The following is a 20,885-nucleotide window of genomic DNA, read 5'->3' on the forward strand; positions in this document are numbered from 1 at the left end:
GGAGACGTCACCACTGCCGGTGAAGGTCTGCAAATTTTCGGCGCTGATGGCCTTAAAGAAGAGAGGGATCTTTATCGTGCCACACCTGCTGTGACACGGAACCTCGGTTTTTGCGGTCTCATCCGAAAGACCGCCCCATTTAGTCGCCTTCTACGACAAGCAAGGAGTACTGAGGATATATTCGAACCCGGATCCCCACGGGAATATTAATTGATGAAATTCTGCTATGTTACAAATTAATTCTATATAAATATTCCGAAGCGTTTTCTTATTATTTTGTTTTTGTTATGATGTCATTGCAATGGCGGATCCAGGAAAGTAGAGTATTAACCAAAATACACAGCCATTTTGGGTGCCAATCTGGAATTTTACTCGCACTGTTTCTAGTTTTTGAATTTGTGACAAAAAGGGGGAGGACCTCTAAATCCCCTACTGCATTGTATAAGCAAGACGCCAGGTAAAATACCTGATTTTTGAAGCGGTGATTATATTCATACGCAAATAAAGACAGATCACGTGACTGATCGCGTAAGCGGGTTAAGCAATTTTTTTTCTGCTATTATTGCTACCCGATGAAACTACAAAGAAAGACATTTTATTGTTTATATTTATATGTATTATTTAAAATATATGAAAGGTGAAGATAACGAACAGCGATCAATCTCATAACTCGTATAAGCAATACAAAATAGATAGTTGGGCAAAAAACGGATTCAAATCAAGTAGATCAAATGCGCATGACTGGTAAATGATTAGAAGCCGATGGTTTTGCACTCGGGACTTTTTGTTATCAGCCTTTGTTAAAAATAAGAAAAACTTTAATTTTTCCTAAAAAAAAAAAAAAAAGTGTAGTAAGTAATTAATTTCAAATCATGTTGTTATAAAAAGAAAAGTTATGCAACTTTTTACTAAGACATTGTATGAAAATATAATTTCTTTATAAAACATTTTGATAAAACTACACTACAGAGTCGTCCACATCTGCTTCGTACTTAGATATTGTATTGAAAATAGATATCAATGGCAAACTAACAACTCATCGTTATGACAAAAAGGATGATTTAGCTTCTCCATCGTCAAGATCCTTGTTAGAATACATTGTAGGTCCTCAGCCCCATTGTTTGTCGTAGAAGGAAGCTAAATGGGGGCGGTCCTTCGGATGCGACCGCAAAAACACCAAGGTTCCGCGTCACAGCATTTGGAGCACATTAAAGATCCCTCCCTGCACAAAGGCCGTAAGCACCGAGCATAGGCCTAAATTTTACAGCCTTTCACCGGCGATGGTGACGTCTACATATGAATAAAAAATTCTCAAGAGGGACACACAATAAATTAATCGATCCATCGTCAACTTATCATATTTTTATAGCGATATTTCATTCTTAGCTGATTCGATACGCAAAAGCTTGTTCTGTGTATGATGTTTTCAAATCGAAGCAGGCCGCTGACAAACAAGTTGATGTTACAGGGATTTCAAGTCCAGTATAAAATTAAGATTTTGCAAATTTTTGGTCGATGTAACGATCTAGTTTGCCAATACAACCTGGCATTGGGTCAAATGCTGGTTGACATGTTTCATGTAAATTGTAGGACCGTCCTTGGCACACTATTTACATTACAATGTCATCCTTTATAGGACAATTCTAATGAAATTGACATTCGATTTCGTATATTTACATTCACTGTATCTTTTCTCTTATATTTCTTTTGAAATTGACATTGCTTTCATCATGCAGTAAATACATGTTTGTTGCAAACTAGTTCGATCCGGTTTTCAAGTACCACCTGTCTGCAAAATCATAACCAAATATGGAGTGTCATAAAGGTCAAAGGGTGCCTTGGCTGTTAACGTAACAAATGGGTCAAGTATATTATATTTTAGATCTTAATTGTAGTGTGTGTGTGTGTGTGTGTGTGTATATATATATATATATGTGTGTGTACCTGATCCCATCTCTGGTGTGTCCAGGGGTTCGTGTTTAACAATAAACATTTATTTTCATTTTTATATGAGAAATATAGGAAACATCGATACATATAGGATTTGAAGTCCACAATTATCCATATGGATCAAAATTTAAAAAAGGTCGCGGTGACCTAGTATATATGAAGTGGGAGCATTAGCTTCGTGATTGAGTGTTTGCGGGTTCGAGCACCGCGTTTTTGCCATCGCCGCTGTAATTCTGATACGTAGAACTATGAAGTGAATTATCCGGCGCCAAATACCCGGCTTTACAAAGGGAGAGTCGTGGGTCTTTGAAATAGGACTTTAAAAACGGAGGACCCATCTCAGGACAGGCGTTGGCACGGTAAAGATCTCTCACTATTACGACTCTAAGCGTCATACATATATATGTCTAAAATTGCAGTTCTTCACCTACAAGTGGTAACGTCTATATATCAAAGAAAATGCTAAATGAGACAGGGAAGAAACCTTTTTCTTAAGGTAGTACTCTACATCGTCATAATGGCTGACTTCCTTTAAAAACATGGATGAAAAAATCGATATCAGCAATATTTGTCTTTTCCTTTTCCATTTAAATACCTAGCCGAGTAGCTCAGTAGGTTAGAATACCGACTGCTGAAATGTAGGTCGCAGGTTCGAGTCCAGCAGGGGTTTTAAATTTTTTTCAGATTACCTTCTACTAAAACTGTCTTTTTTGACAAAATAAAGTAAATTTGAAAATTTTCAACTTCAAAATATTGTTGTACATATCCTCCACTTTTCATCTACATCAAATTTCTCTGGTGTAGCATACCTCCTTAACTTAATGATTCCCAGCTTATACATTGTCTTTCGATATTTCTTAATATTCTGACCATGTAAAAGAGACATACATAGACACAAGATGTCATCTAAAACTGTGTCAACGACAGTGAGAGGTTATCAGCTGGTGTCGATTGACGATTTTGTTGCTCGTGACAATGCAGAGGTGTAAGTCATGAAGAAATTTGCTTGCACATCACTTGAGTGAGAACATTGTGTATTCTCGGTAATGTATCATAAAAAATTCCCCAAAGCAAACATAACAACAAAAACAATTTTAGCAACAAACAACAATAACAGCGGAATTAACAATAAAGACTCTAAAACGAATCGTGGCATAAAAATAGCATCCATACCAAAACAAACAAACAAAACAACAACAACAAAAATAATCGCAACAAAAATTCCCAAGTAAAAATCAATCACAAACACACAACAACTGTAACACAAAAATCACATAAAAACAACAATGAAAAGCAACAAAAACAACAATGAAAAGCAACAAAAACAACAATGAAAAGCAACAAAAACAACAATGAAAAGCAACAAAAACAACAATGAAATGCAACAAAAACAACAATGAAAAGCAACAAAAACAACAATGAAAAGCAACAAAAACCACAATGAAAAGCAACAAAAACCACAATGAAAAGCAACAAAAACCACAATGAAAAGCAACAAAAACCACAATGAAAAGCAACAAAAACCACAATGAAAAGCAACAAAAACAACAATGAAAAGCAACAAAAACAACAATGAAAAGAAACAAAAACAACAATGAAAAGAAACAAAAACAACAATGAAAACAACAAAACAATCAGTACATTTGTATATATATCGTTTGGAAAAAATTGTCTGACCTTGCTCAAATTAACATCACAATGAAACAGACAAACAACCATTCAGACGATGGACAGATCTCATTGAACATTTGTTGCAGGTTTTACTTGTAGATAAAATTTATTTTTATTTCATATTTGCATGTCTTAAATTATCAAAATTATGATCATAGTTGGACAACATTATTTTGAAATAATCTTCGCACCATGTGCTCAAATTATGTAAGAATACGAATACAGTCAGTAGATAAAGGTCGATTTTGACAAGCTGTCGTGTTCACCAACAGTAGGTAACTTAGGTTATTGAAATGGAACATGATAAATTTCTATCAGAGAAGCAGGAACGTATAGCCAAGGCGACCTGCCTCGCCCTCCCCACATACTTTTAAGCAAACCTGATGTTTTCTGGTCGTATGTCTGTCCGTAAACTTTTCACATTCATATCTTCTTCAGAACCACTAGGCCAATTTCAATCAAACTTGGTACAAATCAACCTTGGGTGAAGAGAATGTAAGCTCTTCGAAAGGGAGATAATCACAAAAACCTCAATGTAGTGTTGGAGCATTTGAAAATCTTTTCAAGAACCACTGGGCCAGAGAAGTTTAAATTTACATGAACGTTTTGGGACTTACTGCAGATTCTAGTTTGTCAAAATCATAGGCCTTCGAGGGTAGGGTATGAGCATATTAGGATACCAAAATTTACCTGCAGATGTACATATGTATAGTAAAATCTTTACAAGAATCATTGAGCTGGAAAGTTGAAATTTACATAAATGCTTCCTGACATAGAGTAGATCCAAGTTAGTTTAATTCCTGGTACCCAGGGGTAGGAAGGAGTCACTATAAGGGATGGTTGTTTTACACCCAAACCCATGTATAAAAGGATTACTCTTCTCAAGAAACAATGGGCCAGAAAAAGTTAGAATTTAATTCTAGAATATATTCAAGTTTGTGCAAATCGTTTTCTCCCGAGGTAGGGTGAGGCCACAATATGGAATCAAAGTTTTACATTCGGATATATAGGGAAAATCTCAAGAGCCATTGTGCCAGAAATCTTGAAATTCACATGACAGCTTCCTGACGTAGTACAGATTCAAGTTTATTCAAATCGGGTCCCCAGGGGTAGGATGAGAGAACAATAGGGAGATATGTGGCGGCATAGTTTAGAATCCTTTCTTCAAGAACAGGACCAAATAATTCAGATTATTCATGTTGATATGCAAGCATCCCTGGGTAGAGCAAATTCAAGTTTCTTCACATTGAGTCCCCCTGAAGTAGGATGAGGCCATAATTCGAATTTATAGAAAAATATTTATCAAAATCTTTATCTCAGCAACAACACTATATGAGCTATGATTAGTCATAAAGATACGTAAGTATAGTTAGGCAGTTCAAATTTAAATCTGTTCAATTCTGGGGGCCTGTGAGTAAGTTTTAAATGTGAATATACAGGAAATAATAATATTGTAATATCATGGGTTTAAACTATTTGTACATAATACCGTTTAAGGTGGATTTTTATATAATGTTTATGATAATTGCACATACATACATACATTGTAGTCCAGAGAGAATGTTCGCTGATTGACAATATGACAGGGTGTCAAAAGGCTTATAATATCAAAATAATTTATTTTTAATGTCGGACATAACAACAAAGAACATTACACTGTAGCTTTACACTACATGTAGCTATTTACCGACTTCCACGGATGTTGGCGCTAGGGGCCATTTCTTTAGAATGATCAAATTCCACGTCAGAGTCAACAGGTTAAAAAAACAATTTAAACAAATTCTCTTCAATGGCTAGCACGAGGGCCACACTATCTAAATGCAGATGTTTAGAAGTTGCGTGGATTCAAGTTTTTTAGTCCCCCGTGATTATAGTCCAGGGCACACATACGCATTTCTTGTGACACGACTTTTTCTTTTGGTACCATTTTTTTTTTTACCATTTTGACTTTGACCTTTAACTTACTTTAAAGAAAAGTCAACATTCAGTATCTCATAACTATTTAAATGGGTATGGACACGATTTGAACTGAATGTTTTCAGATTTTATTTTTCCATTTTTAATTTTTACAAAGTATTTCGAATGGTCAGTCAAAATTTTAATATCAGTTTCTGAGTTACAAGTGCGATACAGCACTCACAATTCTTTGCTATGTAAACAAGATTTTTGCCTTGTTTTTGGTGACATATAGATTGCTTAATAGGAAAAAAAGCATGTTTAAAACAAAATGAGATGTGCTAAATACTAGAATTAACTTTTAAATTGAAAATCTGCTTTAAACTAACTTTTACTAGTATATATAACTTATGTAAACAAAAACATGGCACGAGTTTTGTTTACATAACAAATAATGTGAGCTATGTATCTCTCATGTACCTCGACAACTGGCATTCAAATTTTGCTGACCATTAGAGATATACCTTGCTTGAGCATTCTAAACATTAAAAATGGAAAAATAAAATTTGAATTTGTTTCAGTTCAAATCGTGTCCATTCTCCTTTAAGGTAGTGCTTTTATGCTTTGATTCCTTCTAGCAAGACGTTACATTCCATACATGATCTTTCACCTTGTGATTCTGACCTTGGAGCGTGAACTAATTTTTTCAATGGCTCTTTAATACCATGTCATGCATTTTCTTGCGACTAAACCTTTTTTCCGCTTGAAAGTTTTAAGCTTCTGACCTTGATAGGGGTTTAACTTTTAAGAAATTGCAACATCGTTTATATCCAAGGTAGATTATTTATGGCAAGACCTTACATATCACATCATAACCTTTGATCCTGCCATTTAAACAACATGACATGTTGAGGTATTTAAAGGGAAAGACAACCCCAAAAAAATTACATGATAAATAATAGGATTAATTATAGAAATGAATGGACCCACGGGTGATGGAGAGAGGAACGAAGCGTAATCAACCGTTAGTTTCCGACGATGAGGTGACTCATATGAGAGGTGTGACCCATGCGTCTCTTGCTGTTACATGTAATGCACGGAGAAAGTGTCTCGCTTGATCCTCATGTGAAATTAACATGAACCTCATGCGACGCTTTCTCGGGAGAAAACGGAAAGTAAAACGCATGCTATTTCGTAAAAAAAATATTTACATGGTTTTCAGGCAAACTACACTGTTGGGAAATCATCTGAGCATGATTAACATAGATGTCGAGGTATTATGATAATTTAAGATGTTGGTTGATAGTATCTTGTTTAACGTCCCGAGAATTTTTCACTCATATGAACCCAAAAGACAAACGTTAACAACACCATTCATATTTCATCTTATGAATACCAGTTACAGAATACACAAAATTCCTCTTGTCTCAATATTTATCATTGATGATGGTGTAATAAAAACTCCCAAGTTTTCGCTCCGTCGGTAGCTGTCTTGCGAATCCCTGCGAGATGCAAGTGATTCATTATCAATGTTAATGATAAACATGACGACTTGTTGTTTTCGCTTTTTGCATCAGGTTTTAGCAAATTCCTTTAATTGAGAAGCCTACTATGCAATATAACCTGGATTGCATAAATTTCTGCTTGCTCTGCTTGTTTTATACCTGTTCAGCATCTGATATAATGAGCATCGGCATCAGCTGGAATAAGGATGGGAGAATTCACGACATCGTTATTGTTGGGGATGTCTGCTGGAACAAGGCTGGGAGAATTCACCCCATCGTTATTATTGGGTATGTCTGCCAATTTCTCATATTTAAGAGCGTAGATTCGATAAGTGCGGAGAGTGCGTCGCTCATACATTTGTTCTGGTTGGTGGAACAATAGCGATGATATACCTTATATCATCACCAGCATTGGCATGTCTGTTGAATTGCGATTGCACTCAAACTGCGGGGTGTAAGGCCTGAAAGATCTAGCGGCAACACAAATGTCGGACAGGGAATTCAATTGATTGATTGTATATTGTTTAACGTCACTTTCAAGAATTGTTCCCTCATATGGAGACGTCATCATTGCCGGCGAAGGGCTGCAAAATTTAGGCCTATGCTCGGCGCTTACGGCCTTTGAGCAGGGAAAAAATCTTTATCGTGCCACACCTGATGTGACACGGGGCTTTGTTTATGCGGCCTCATCCGAAGGACCGCCCCATTTAGTCGCCTTTTACGACAATCATGGGGTAAAGAGGACATATTCTAACCCGGATCCCCACGGGACGAGATGGTTTTCTTTTTTAAATCCTTATATAATGCCTTTTTACTTTTAAAAAAATCTATGGATAATATGAAAAACTACGGATATACAACAGGACAGTTCAGTACAGTTTTATTACACTGATTGAATTGGTTAGTAGCATACTATTAGCATTGTGATTGGACAGGTAACAGACTCGGATGCATACATTTTTCAAGTTTATCATAGGCGTAGACCCCCTTGAAAGGATATTTTCCCTGAATTCCATTATACATGTAAATCACTGTATATACTTGGTACGCCATGTTAATCTGTGCTGAATGAGAATAAATTTACTTTCAATTGATGGTGGAATTCTACTCGTATGCTTACACAAAATCATTTGCCATATTAAACCAGATACAACGTCGCAGAATAATTGGGTTATTTGAAGCATTTTGTAAGTACAGTCGAGGTGCATTTGAGGTCAGCCTCACACAAAATGCTAGTAGTTTTGTCTTCTCGAGAGGACTCCGCTGCATTCTGTGTTTTAGCATACCATCTAGAGTTTTAGTCGCACAACTTTACGATTTTCCCCTAAAATTTTGCTTTTCACTTTTAATGATCAAAATCTACTGTCTAATATGTTTAACAGTTTTCACAAAAATAAGGCTATACATTAGGACAGAAGTTCATTATAGAGATTTGATTATTTGTTGTGCAAAGATTGAGGCAAATATTATTGTTTACACAATTTTGAAAATGTATGATTTTCGATCTAAATTTATGATATATTCCGGTATCACATTCAAGTAATCGTTAGGTAAATTGTGTCATTTAAAAGTTAGATCTCTGTCTGTAAAAACCTATAATGTTTTATATTACAAAATTAACATTTCAGCTGTTTGTTTGTAAACATTTACAATGCTCGGGTCTTGTTTATATGACACAGAGTGAAGACTAAAATATTACTCTTATTCTTGCATTAAGAAGGTCCGAATTTTGGTAAGCAAGACGGGGGACGAAGGTTTAACTGAATGTGGGGATGAGGTAGACCTACTTTGAGGAATGCAGTTGCTGAACACTCTACCTATTTCGGTAATAGCACCTTACATACTAGTACATTTGCGATTCTGTTTATTGTTCATGCCTCGGTGAACACGACAATGTATAGTATACATGTAGTGTCAATGTTATAATTCAGTTTTTACATCATACTTGGTGACAGATGAGATGATTTCAGCTTCTCTGTAGTCAACTCCCTACTTTTATGTATGTTGTTGATGTCTCTCATCTGATTCGATACGCGAGAGCCTGTTCTAAGTATGAGCATTGTTTAAAACCGATGTTGGCTGCTGACCAATGGACAATCTCTATCCAGGCTTATCGTTTCCTAAACTCGAATATACGCTATCAACGTCTCGAGTTATTTAAAAAGATTCTTGTAAAACAGTAAATATACTCCAATAAATTCACTCGACATATGTTACAAAAATATACGTAAATAAAGCAATATTGAGTAGATATCAAGTCTTTCTGTGACACAAGAAGCATCGATTTGTGTTGAAATGCGCATATTGTTGGATTGCAGTATATAGGAAGATATGCATTGTGATGGGGAATAATAAAAACAATCTACACTAAGTTACTTGCCATACATTTTCCTCGTATTGCGTAAGCTCAGTAGGTCTAACAAATTAACATTTTATTTCTCTTAACCGTAAAAAAAAAGTTACTTTACATGTGGAATAACATTGCTAATTTTGAGACGTTGACAGGGGTGTATATACGTGTAAGGAACGATAACTCTGGGTCGAGATTGACAAATGGGTTAATGTTGCAGTGAATTAAGCAGTCTCTTCCGAGTTCAGCATTCACAAATTATGTATGGTTGTTGCGGTGGTCTGGTTTGCGGATGCAGCCTGTCGTTGGTGTGAGTGCAGTCTTACGTATGGTACATGTAATTCCCAGTTGCATGCTGGTTTTGGCGGCGGCTTGCCTGGTCGAGATCTAGGGTCACGGCGAGTGTGGCCGAGCAATAGGGGCTACTCATTCCTCCTAGACACCTGATCCACCTCTGATATGTCCAGGGGTCCGTGTTTGCCCCTCTCTCAGTTTTGTATTCTTTACAGGATTTATGCAATTGGTCACAGTTCGATCTTTATTTCCACTTGCTTATTTAATTAGCCTTGTGAATTACACATGCTTGCGAATTTATCGGGGACGAATATTCTTGCAGGTTCCTGGAAACACACAGCATATTTCTCAACGCCTTCCTGGACGGTTCTAGAACATTTGTACTCTATGAATTTTCAGTGAGATGAAGTGGGGAGTCTCTCAATGTTTTCTTCTTTTTAATCATACGATGAGTTGATGTTGATAAATATCTTATATCACTTCAGCGAAATTTACGGGGCAGTAACCTGTATTCTTCGAACATAAGTCTAATGACCTGCTTTCTGAAAACCTGAATGACAAGATTCAGTGAAAATTATTAAAGATATTTATTGTAAACACGGCGAGATATTGACCTCGAAACACGCCGAACAAGGATGACTTGTTTGGTTAATATCCTATATAACTTTTTAGTATAACGCTAATGTAGATGAACACACATTTGTGTTCTACAAACCGGAAATTACGTCAATAATTTCTATATAGGATGATCTTCGCATCATCAATCGATTGTCAAAATTGTTTGCAATATTAGTGAAAGAGGGGTTCACATCTATTTAGAGGACAAGGGTAAGTATTTTTTTTTTCTTAATTTTAAATGTAGTTTTCATAATTCAAAGTCACACTCGATGTACCTTAACTAGATTTTTTTTATGCTTTCTAATATGAAGATTTTGTTCCGATGTTAAAAACGTCGGTACACCATCCGTACATTCGTTGGAAGAAATTAAATGACAGTCCAAAATAATTCTTTGATCCGCTCACCTACCATCGCTACGCGACATCTTAAATTACCGTAGTGTGAAGAATTTTTCTTTGATGAGATTGATGGCAATCAGAATACTTTGCTTATCTCAATAAAAAGTTAATTTTATTTGATGATATATCATCGCACATTTTAGATTTACTTCGGTTGTTTCCTTTTTTATATATCAAAATACAGTGCTAGTGTGTATCACTTTCAAAAAAAAAAAATGAAATCAATAAACTTTAGAAGTTGAAAGATAAATTCACATGCACTTTGTAATTCCGTGTTCCTATGCATGTTAGAACACTGGCTTCAAATGACTACACGTATATAGCGTAAACAAATCAACTTTGTGTGTCATAAAAACCACTTAATACAGGAATGTAGTGATTCTCAATATAGTATGTTGGTTAAAATACATCTCAATTCAATGTGTATATGTTGTTAAAAGTACATCTCAATACAATGTGTATATGTTGGTAAAAGTACATCTCAATACAATGTGTATATGTTGGTAAAAGTACATCTCAATACAATGTGTATATGTTGGTAAAAGTACATCTCAATACAATGTGTATATGTTGGTAAAAGTACATCTCAATACAATGTGTATGTGTTGGTAAAAGTACATCACCATTCAATGTATATATAATGGTAAAAATACTTCCTTATACTGCTTCTCAATATATGTTTGTAAAAGTGCATGCGCAAATTGAAACCGAGAGTTCAAGCATGGTTCACTGATATTTTCCCATAATGCAATATTTCTCCTTCCACAGGAACTTATGATGGAACAGACGATTCGAAAATAAAAATAGATTTACGAATGTCGTTAAAGAGAATTACCAAACTATATATGACATATTGTCAATATAATCAAATTTTTTCATAGCATCGAAAACAATAAGTTGACAGTGCTAACGTTAAAGCATGCATTAATACATTCATTGTATATTTGTGTGGATGCAGAATTTGTTCCCCATTAGAAGTGGGTACCACCGTATAATTTTTTTTTTTTTACAGCTATCCAATCGAAGTTCGGAGCATTTACTAATTTACAACCGGAACCGCATAAAAATAAGAAAGTATTTAAATTTTCTATAACGCTAAAGGATGGTGGGTTCGGACTTCGGACCCTTACGCACTTGACCTAGCCCCTACTAATGAAATTAAAATATTAAATTCAAGGAAAAACGGGGGAAATCATTAGTGGAACATGATAATCGCACACTAGGATATTGGGCATCTTCAAAGCTATCTTTTCAGTAACAAAAAAGGGGTAATTTTCGTGAAATTTAATTTGAAAAAGAAACAAAATGAGTGAGCAGTATATGCATGCATACATGTATCTTGTCTTTCATGTGAAAATAACCAACTTTGCATTTCAAAATTGAAATCCCCCCCCCCTAAACTAATCGCTGACTCTACATGCCCATATACATATATATTACGTGTAGAAATGATGAAATACCGAACGTGTTGTGTTTATACTAATTACGTAAATGGGTAGATCTAATGAAATACACTCCTCTACGATTCAACCGTCATCTAGATAATAAAATGCGTGTGCAAAGGAAAGCATATATTCTAGCCTGTGTTTTACGGCACGTCCTTGTGAATTTCAGTGTAAACAAACGTACATCGTCTTGATGTCAAAGGATATCAACATGTTCCTCGTGATCCGCAGCAGATTTCATCATGTAAATTTACTGGATGCCTTTCCTACCTGCTATCCTCAAGTAATGGCGCCTTGGTTAAAAAAATCTTAAGTATCTGTGATTTGGTAATGAAGATACAGCACCACTTCAACTCTTGTTGGGTATTTCAAACTGAAATATTTTTTTTTGAAAATTAGATCAAGGCGAGTAAACAAACCAGACGTTCTTTTTTCAAGAATATTTGTCGGTGTCATATACACCCCAACTTCTGAAAGGGGGCAGGGTCTTCCTCTCTACAAAGTTTAGTTTGCAGAAATGAAGTAAATAAAATCCATATTTTTATTGGTATTAGAGAGAATAGAAAAAGTGTTTCTCTTTAGTGTTTTAAAGTTAGCAATCCCACAATTCAATGGACATCCCACAATTCAATGGACATTATAAAAACTATAAATTCATCCACTTGAGTAACCTTCTAGTCGTACCGTGAAAGACATACGATTTTGAAATATCTTAATTTCTGAAAGTGGCTGATGTTGATGGACTTTTTGCATCTTTAATTATCTATATCAGTGTATCTTGCGTAATTAATTTATCTAACTACATGTGCAATTAACGATTCATATGTTCTTCATATTAATGAATAATAACAAAACACAATAGCTGCATCTGGAGGTTATCATAATACATATATAACTTTTTAGTCAATTAAAGTGTAGTATTGTAGATGCTCGTTCATACATTTGCTCTTAATTTCATTCACAAAAAAGAGGAAAAAACAAAAACAATGCAGATGTTTATGGTATTTTTATCTACTCGATATGTCACTAGTAACTGGTAAATGTATGACGAAATATAAACGCACGTATAGACAAACCTTAATAAAGTTTTCTTCCGACAACTCGACATTTTTTGTTTGCTTAGTTTACGCGAACTGATTATAAACCAATGCAAGTAGGTTAAAGACACTCCCAATATAATGCTTATATTCTTAATTGTTTTCATATAAACGGCGACTTCCTCCGTCGCTTTATCAGTGTAATATACAATAGTTTCAGTTTCGAAAACCCGTACTTTTTTTTAATGATCGAAACCAGCATGAAAATTTGACCTAGTACATACACATATATAATATATCCTTCCCCCTTTCTCCCTTGACCCTCAATGCAAAACATGCATCCAATCATTGATATTTTTACGATTTTAAAAATGTTCACACAATGTGAAACGAATACAAAACAATTCACGGATGACTGAGAATGAACCTCTGTTTGTTTTGAGAATTTGTGTGCATAATTATGTCCACCATTCAGTACCTTTACAGTGCACATTCAGTAACTTTACAGTGCACATTCAGTAACTTTACAGTGCACATTCAGTAACTTTACAGTGCACATTCAGTTACTGTACAGTGCACATATAGTAACTTAACAGGGAACATTTAGTAACTTTACAGGACACATTTAGTAAATTAACAGGGAACATGTAGTAACTTTACAGTGCACATTCAGTAAATTAACAGGGCACATTTAATAACTTTACAGGACACATTTAGTAACTTAACAGGGGACATGTAGTAACTTTACAGTGCACATTTTGTAATTTTAGAGTGCACATTTAGTAAATTTACAGGGCACAGTTAGTAACTTTACAGTGTACATTTAGTAACTTTACAGTGCACATTTAGTAACTTTACAGTGCACATTTAGTAACTTAACAGGGGACATGTAGTAACTTTACAGTGCACATTTAGTAACTTTGCAGTGCAAATTCAGTAATTTTACAATGTACATTTACTATCTTAACAGGGGACATTTAGTAAATTTACAGTGCACATTTAGTAAATTTACAGGGCACATTTAATAACTTTACAGTGCACATTTAGTAACTTAACAGGGGACATTTAGTATCTTAACAGGGGACACTTAGTAACTTTACAGTGCACATTCAGTAACTTTACAGTGCATATTCAGTAACTTTGCAGTGCACATTCAGTAGCTTTACAGGGGATATTTAATAACTTTATAGTGCATTCAGTAGCTTTACAGGGGATATTTAATAACTTTATAGTGCATTCAGTAACTTTACAGGGGACATTTAATAACTTTATAGTGCATTCAGTAACTTTACAGGGGATATTTAATAACTTTATAGTGCATTCAGTAACTTTACAGGGGATATTTAATAACTTTATAGCGCATTCAGTAACTTTACAGGGGACATTTAATAACTTTACAGCGCATTCAGTAACTTTACAGGGGACATTTAATAACTTTACAGCGCATTCAGTAACTTTACAGGGGACATTTAATAACTTTATAGTGCATTCAGTAACTTTACAGGGGACATTTAATAACTTTATAGCGCATTCAGTAATTTTACAGGGGACATTTAATAACTTTATAGCGCATTCAGTAACTTTACAGGGGACATTTAATAACTTTATAGCGCATTCAGTAACTTTGCAGGGGATATTTAATAACTTTATAGCGCATTCAGTAACTTTACAGGGGACATTTAATAACTTTATAGCACATTTAGTAACTTTGCAGGGGACAGTCAGTAATCATTTCATAGTGGACTGTTCCACCTCTGGTTAATTGGAACTGTTGATTCCGAGTTAGATGATACCGATACATTATTATGGAGTTCTTATAAAGACATTTGTGAAAGTGTAATTACGCATTAACGCTGTAACATGACACATCGACACACTGTCACATCAATCGGATTACGCCCTCGTCCTTTTCCGTGACCGATAAGAAGACTTGGATGTGGATCGGCGCAAGAATTGCATCAAATCGATGCATTTCGTTGCCGGAAGCGCGCATGTGGATGAAGTTAAAAGGCTAGAACCGAATCTTGTATAAAGTGTTCTTTAGATTTTCACCACAGATTTAGGTTTTGGCATCATTGACGTCTTATTCACTCTAATACATAAACATATAAGTGGAAATTGATAGTGGTAGAATACCATAGATATGTACATAATATCTTAGATGCATTTGAAAGCTCGCGTTTCATATTGTAACGTACGACTGTGACGTCATAGTTACATTTGTGTACACATGACAGCCGACTCTGATGGTGTCCATCCACATACGAGGTTCATTTGTGGTTACGGGAATATCCGAGTAGTTACGATTGACTGTCACATAACACGCCGTCACACGACACACTGTCACATGATACACCGTTATTCAAAATTGGGTTTCCATATGAGTGAAAAATTCTCGAGCGAGACGTTAAGCAAGATACAATCAATCAAAATTGGGTAACTTTGACATTCAGAGGAATGATCAGCCGGCGCTCAATACATAATAATAATACCATATTTATATAGCACCCTTTTCATACACTATGTACGCTCAAAGGTGCTTTACAATGCATATATACCTTACAAGGGAATGTTATACACATAATACATAGAAAATAAATAAAACATTAAAAGCTGTACCTATCCTCATTGTATTATAAAACATGAAAACACAAGATACCATAAATATGCTAGATAAGAATAAACATCAGTTTCAGGGCGTATTAAAATAATAAATACACGACGTTTTAATTGTTTGTTTGTTTATTTATTTTTTTAGGTCCCATTGAGAACTTTTCCCACATTGAAATGTCACCAGCTCTAGGTGAAGTACCACAAATTTAGACCTATTCTTAGCGCTCAGGGTCGTAGCAGTAAGGGTTCTTTAATGTGACAACACCTGCCGCGACACGGGGTTCTCCGTTTTTAAGGTCATATCCGAAAGACCCTTGATTCTCACTTCTAAATGCCGAGCGTTTGGCGAAGGAGCAATCACTACCTATTTTAACCTCTTAGGTTTGACTCGGCGATGACACAAACGGGGCTCGAACTCACAACCTTCCGGTTGCGAAACGAACGCTCTACCACTGCGAAACGAACGCTCTACCACTGAGCTACCGCAACTGGTCCCATATACGACATAGATATGACATCAGGTTATGACGATGTAAACAAAAGGCAAAATCACAATGCATTACATAATAAAACATCCCATAAGTTAGAGTTCAAGAATAGTCATACATTCATAGTCACCCAAAAGGAAAAACAATGAGACAGGAAACCTTAATGTGTATGCAATACATATACTACCTGTACATAATATATAGACTCTCCATACATGAACTAGTCACACAACGAGTTTAACACACAGCAGTCATTAGAACTATTCATCAGCCATATCAATTTATCCAAGTCTAGTAGACAACTGAAATTAGAACACCCTTCATCTATCACCATTAACATTTATAGTCATTCAAAAACCAAACTTATCACAACACAATAGAAAATGCATTTCGTCACCCACAGCACCAGAATTTCAACGTTAGCATATTCTAAGATGCACAGGTATATTTCTGTATCTACCAGGTTCAATGATTAATTTATGACATAAAATTCTGAACCTGCTGATGCTTCTCGATCAGTAACCTAAGTTAATAATTTTCTCTTTGAAAAAAAAAAAAGGTTTGAACTTATTATATGTTCTTAGCTTAGAATTTAGATGTTCCTGTCTAGTGTCCGGTGAAGTATAATGATCTGAGAGCAGTATGTACTTGTTTCCTAAAAGTGTTCACAGACGCACTCTTTGTTTTTGTAGAATTTATGCAATAAATATGCAAGGAGATATGTAAGAATTGCATTTATAGAGCTAAACCAGGAAGGAATGTTGTTTTTATGAAGTTCGTTAGATGTTATATATACACTTGATGTTATGTTGTTAAAGGGTTCTATGTTTTCTAACCGGTACCAATAATTCAGCATACTACTTAACAAGTTATAGGATAGAGCAAATCTACCAAGTTCTGGGGAAAAAATCCTAAAGAACACTCAATACTTATCTACAAAACTTGGTATGCAAATTTTCACATTAATAATTGTTTTCAGAATATTGATTACACTTTTATTTTTTCTAAACCTTGATGAGAATGGATTAAACGATCCCGCACTGCCCTATGTATTATTTACACTGTATATTCACAATTTTGTCTAAAGAATATAAGGACAAACAAATTCTGGTAACTTACAGTTTGGTTCTGCTGTACATTAGAAATGAAAATATAAGAAAGAATATCATTGTGTGAATAAATCATTTATTAAGATAACAAATGACTAGCAAATTAAGATTGCATATTACATAATCTTACATACTAATGAATTGGCTGGGCTTACATCAGATAATTGACTAATAACTACAAAATTGACTAGTTAGTTTTTAAAACAAGCTGACTAATCACACGACTCAAGCAGCCCAGCCAATAAAACATGTACAAATGCTAAATACATGTCATGAATATTCATTTTAATCTTATTCATATATACCGCTGTCAGCCACAATTTCATACTCACATCGTAAAATGGCGTCGGTGGCCTAGTGGTTAGGCTGTCAGACTCTCGACCGAAAGGTCTTGGGTTCGAGTCCCGGACGCGGCAGGGCCGACGTTGCGTCCTTGGGAAAGGCACTTTACATGAATTTCCTCACTCCACCCAAGTGTAAAAGGGATACCCGGCTATAGACAGTGAAATGTATTGTTAGAATGTTAGTGTTCTAGCGCCTGTAACATTAGCTTGCACTGTATGCTTTCCAGGGAGCTGAGGAAGTTCTAGATTGATATAAGATCTGCAGGGGTAATAATGTATTGTAAAGCGCTTTGAGCAGCTGGAATAAGCGCTATATAAAACCGATCATTATTATTATTAAATACACGCCACACTAAATTCCATGTACGGCGCGCCATATGGACTAATATTCAATAAAATGAATGAAGCCATCCATTTTCTGGGCCAGATGACTGCAGAAACAATACCTGCTTCTTTCAATTTTATTTCGTTTCTTCAAATCGTTTTCAAATATGTTGGAACACTTTATTTTGAGTTTCTCAAAAGGCGAAGACGAATCATTTTCAACCATATAGGTTCTTTTCACCAACACATCGTGAGAATGCACAAATTTATTTCGAATTTATTTCATGACATGTGCATGCATATATTCACAATTTTGACTGTTGCTAAGGAGTATTTGTGTAGTAAATATGGAAACATGAGCATTAAACGCTTTAGAAATATATAAATTTTGATCAAATACATGGTGGTACTATTTGAAGTTGATAAAATGGTACATTTTTTATCATTCTAGTTTTAAAATTTGAACTTTCGGAGTTTTGCATTTGAAATATGTATGAAAATGAACAATTTAATTGTTGATATGTTTAATGCGTTGCTAGGCATCCAATATTGAAGATATCAAAGTAAATCATATATTTTTATTCATACACATGTGCACTACCACTGGAATAGGAATGAATATGAAGGGCGGGTCATAGAGGTCTCATGTCCGATCGTGTCCTTTATTTAGCATATATCCGGTTTTGATTGTGACGTGGTTGTTATCAGAACAATCATACATAAAATTTGTCCATTGAAGTAAAGAATTAAAAAAGATGCGGCTGACATTGACATATTGATTGATTAAATATTGTTTAACGTCCCCCTCGAGAATATTTCACTCATATGGAGACGTCACCACTGCCGGTGAAGGGCTGCAAAATTTAGGCCTATGCTCGGCGCTTACGGTCTTTGAGCAGGGAGGGATCTTTCTAGTGCCACACCTGTTGTGACACGGGTTCTCGGTTTTTGCGGTCTCATCCAAAGGACCGCCCCATTTAGTCGCCTCTTACGACAAGCAGGGGGGGGGGGGGGGAGGGGGGGGGGGTACTGAGGACCCATTCTAACCCGGATCCCCACGGGACCTTGACATAAAATATATGAAAACGGAGAGTTTGTACATTTTTGAGAATTTGTTTTAAAAATGTTATTTATACAATCTGAATTAAATTATAGTCTATGTTTTCTCGGGATTTCATAACATAAAAATAAATAGGGTTAATATGATACTCTGTAAATTTCATGCATTGTTTCTGTTCTGTTGTTTTAATCCTGGCGAAGTTCTTCAAAGCTGATTATGGTGTTGTGTGTCAATTAATGATGTAAAGTGCTGGGACACGGGTTTGTGTTGAGTGTTGATTGGTGATGTAAAGTGCTGGGACACGGGTTTACGTTGAGTGTTGATTGGTGATGTAAAGTGCAGGGACACGGGTTTGCGTTGATTGACAGCTCTGATATCAGTGAAATGTTCGTACATAGGATCTCTGAGGGAGTTGTCTGTTTGGCCAATACAATGAACAATTCAATTTTGCGGGTACACGTAATTGCATAAATTAGGAAAATACTGCTGCAGTTATGGTTTTTGTTTCGTAGAGTAAGTTAATCCTTGTGAAAGTATATACTTGGAATCTCTCTCTCTCTCTCTCTCTCTCTCTCTCTCTCTCTCTCTCTCTCTCTCTCTCTCTCTCTCTCTCTCTCTCTCTCTCTCTCTCTCTCTCTCTCTGCCAAATGGACATATTAGACAATTTTCTTAAAAAGGTCGGATTTCAATGATTGATTTTCTAATTTCTTTACGTACAATACTATCTAACTGTACAAACATTGATGACTTTGTGTGCTTGATATTCAGTATGTGTAATTCATGGAACAAATGGCCTCCCCGCAGTGTCACATTTGAGTATATTATAATCTTGACATTAGGCCTCTACAACGCTGTCACATTTGATGACATTGTGATCGGGATATTTAGTTTGTGTAAGTTTTGAGTCATTGGGATTTTATCAAATTATCGAAAACGGTAACTGAACTATGTATAAATGGATAGCTTTGATATTGAGTGGGGTCATCCTTGTCACTTTAACTGTCCCATGATACACGCGTTATCGCAAAGTGTTCTCATGTTTTCCAAACACTTATCAAATCCATCTTGAAGCAGACCTCAATTCCAATTATTCTTTTCTCTTTTGTGATCAACAATTCTTATGTTGATGAGATTACGAACAAATATTTTTGAGTATTTGGTAATATTCAACTACTGCAATAGTTCTTATGGAATATTGATAGAAGTTTATCTAAATCGAATCATGGCAGGCTACGTATGCAATGACATTACTGTATAACGTTATGTAAGTTTATGCACTCTCCATATACTGCTCCTGTATGTATTATATCTATATATCTACTGTACTGCCTCTGTATATGTATGTGTATGTGAATTCAATGAGCTATATGGCTCACGGAAATAAAGAAACTGAATTTGTATATAGACCAGCCGCAAAAACGTAGCCCTCCCCAACTCCTTAGGATCTCCGTAATGGTGCAGACGCGGAAGTGATTCACCCCCACCATACTTTCGATCGTTTTGAACATTTGATTCTTATAGTGAATAAAAAAAATACAACATGCAACTTACGATTTATGAGGCTCTATTCTACCGTTTTTAACAATTTCGATGTATTCCAATTCTCAATTCATATTTGTGCGACATATTTGATTGTCAAGTTATTTACATACATGTATGCTCATATCAATTAATGTTTACATCAATGGACGAGTACGGAGGAGAAAGCGATTTCGCCAGTACTGAAAAGTTTTGAATTTGATATCAAGTTAAAAAAAGCGAACAGCAGAGTGTAAAAAAAAT

The 20,885-nt window shown here is 35.4% G+C and overlaps 1 protein-coding gene across 2 annotated transcripts in view; it reads left to right on the plus strand.

Annotated features, from left to right (window-relative positions):
- Positions 1-7,159: 7,159 nt before the first annotated feature.
- The window catches only part of LOC125661517 (sodium-dependent multivitamin transporter-like), a 75,870-nt gene continuing 62,144 nt past the window's right edge, over positions 7,160-20,885 (plus strand). The window contains exon 1 of one of the 2 annotated variants that reach the window (XM_048893544.2): positions 7,160-7,310. The gene's annotated coding sequence lies outside the window, so the exon portion shown is untranslated. Of the gene's footprint in view, positions 7,311-10,387; positions 10,495-20,885 lie in introns of those variants that run through there. The other variant, XM_048893542.2, reaches the window with a different exon arrangement.

This window comes from Ostrea edulis, chromosome 8, assembly GCF_947568905.1.
Source record: "Ostrea edulis chromosome 8, xbOstEdul1.1, whole genome shotgun sequence".
NCBI classification, from domain to species: domain Eukaryota; kingdom Metazoa; phylum Mollusca; class Bivalvia; order Ostreida; family Ostreidae; genus Ostrea; species Ostrea edulis.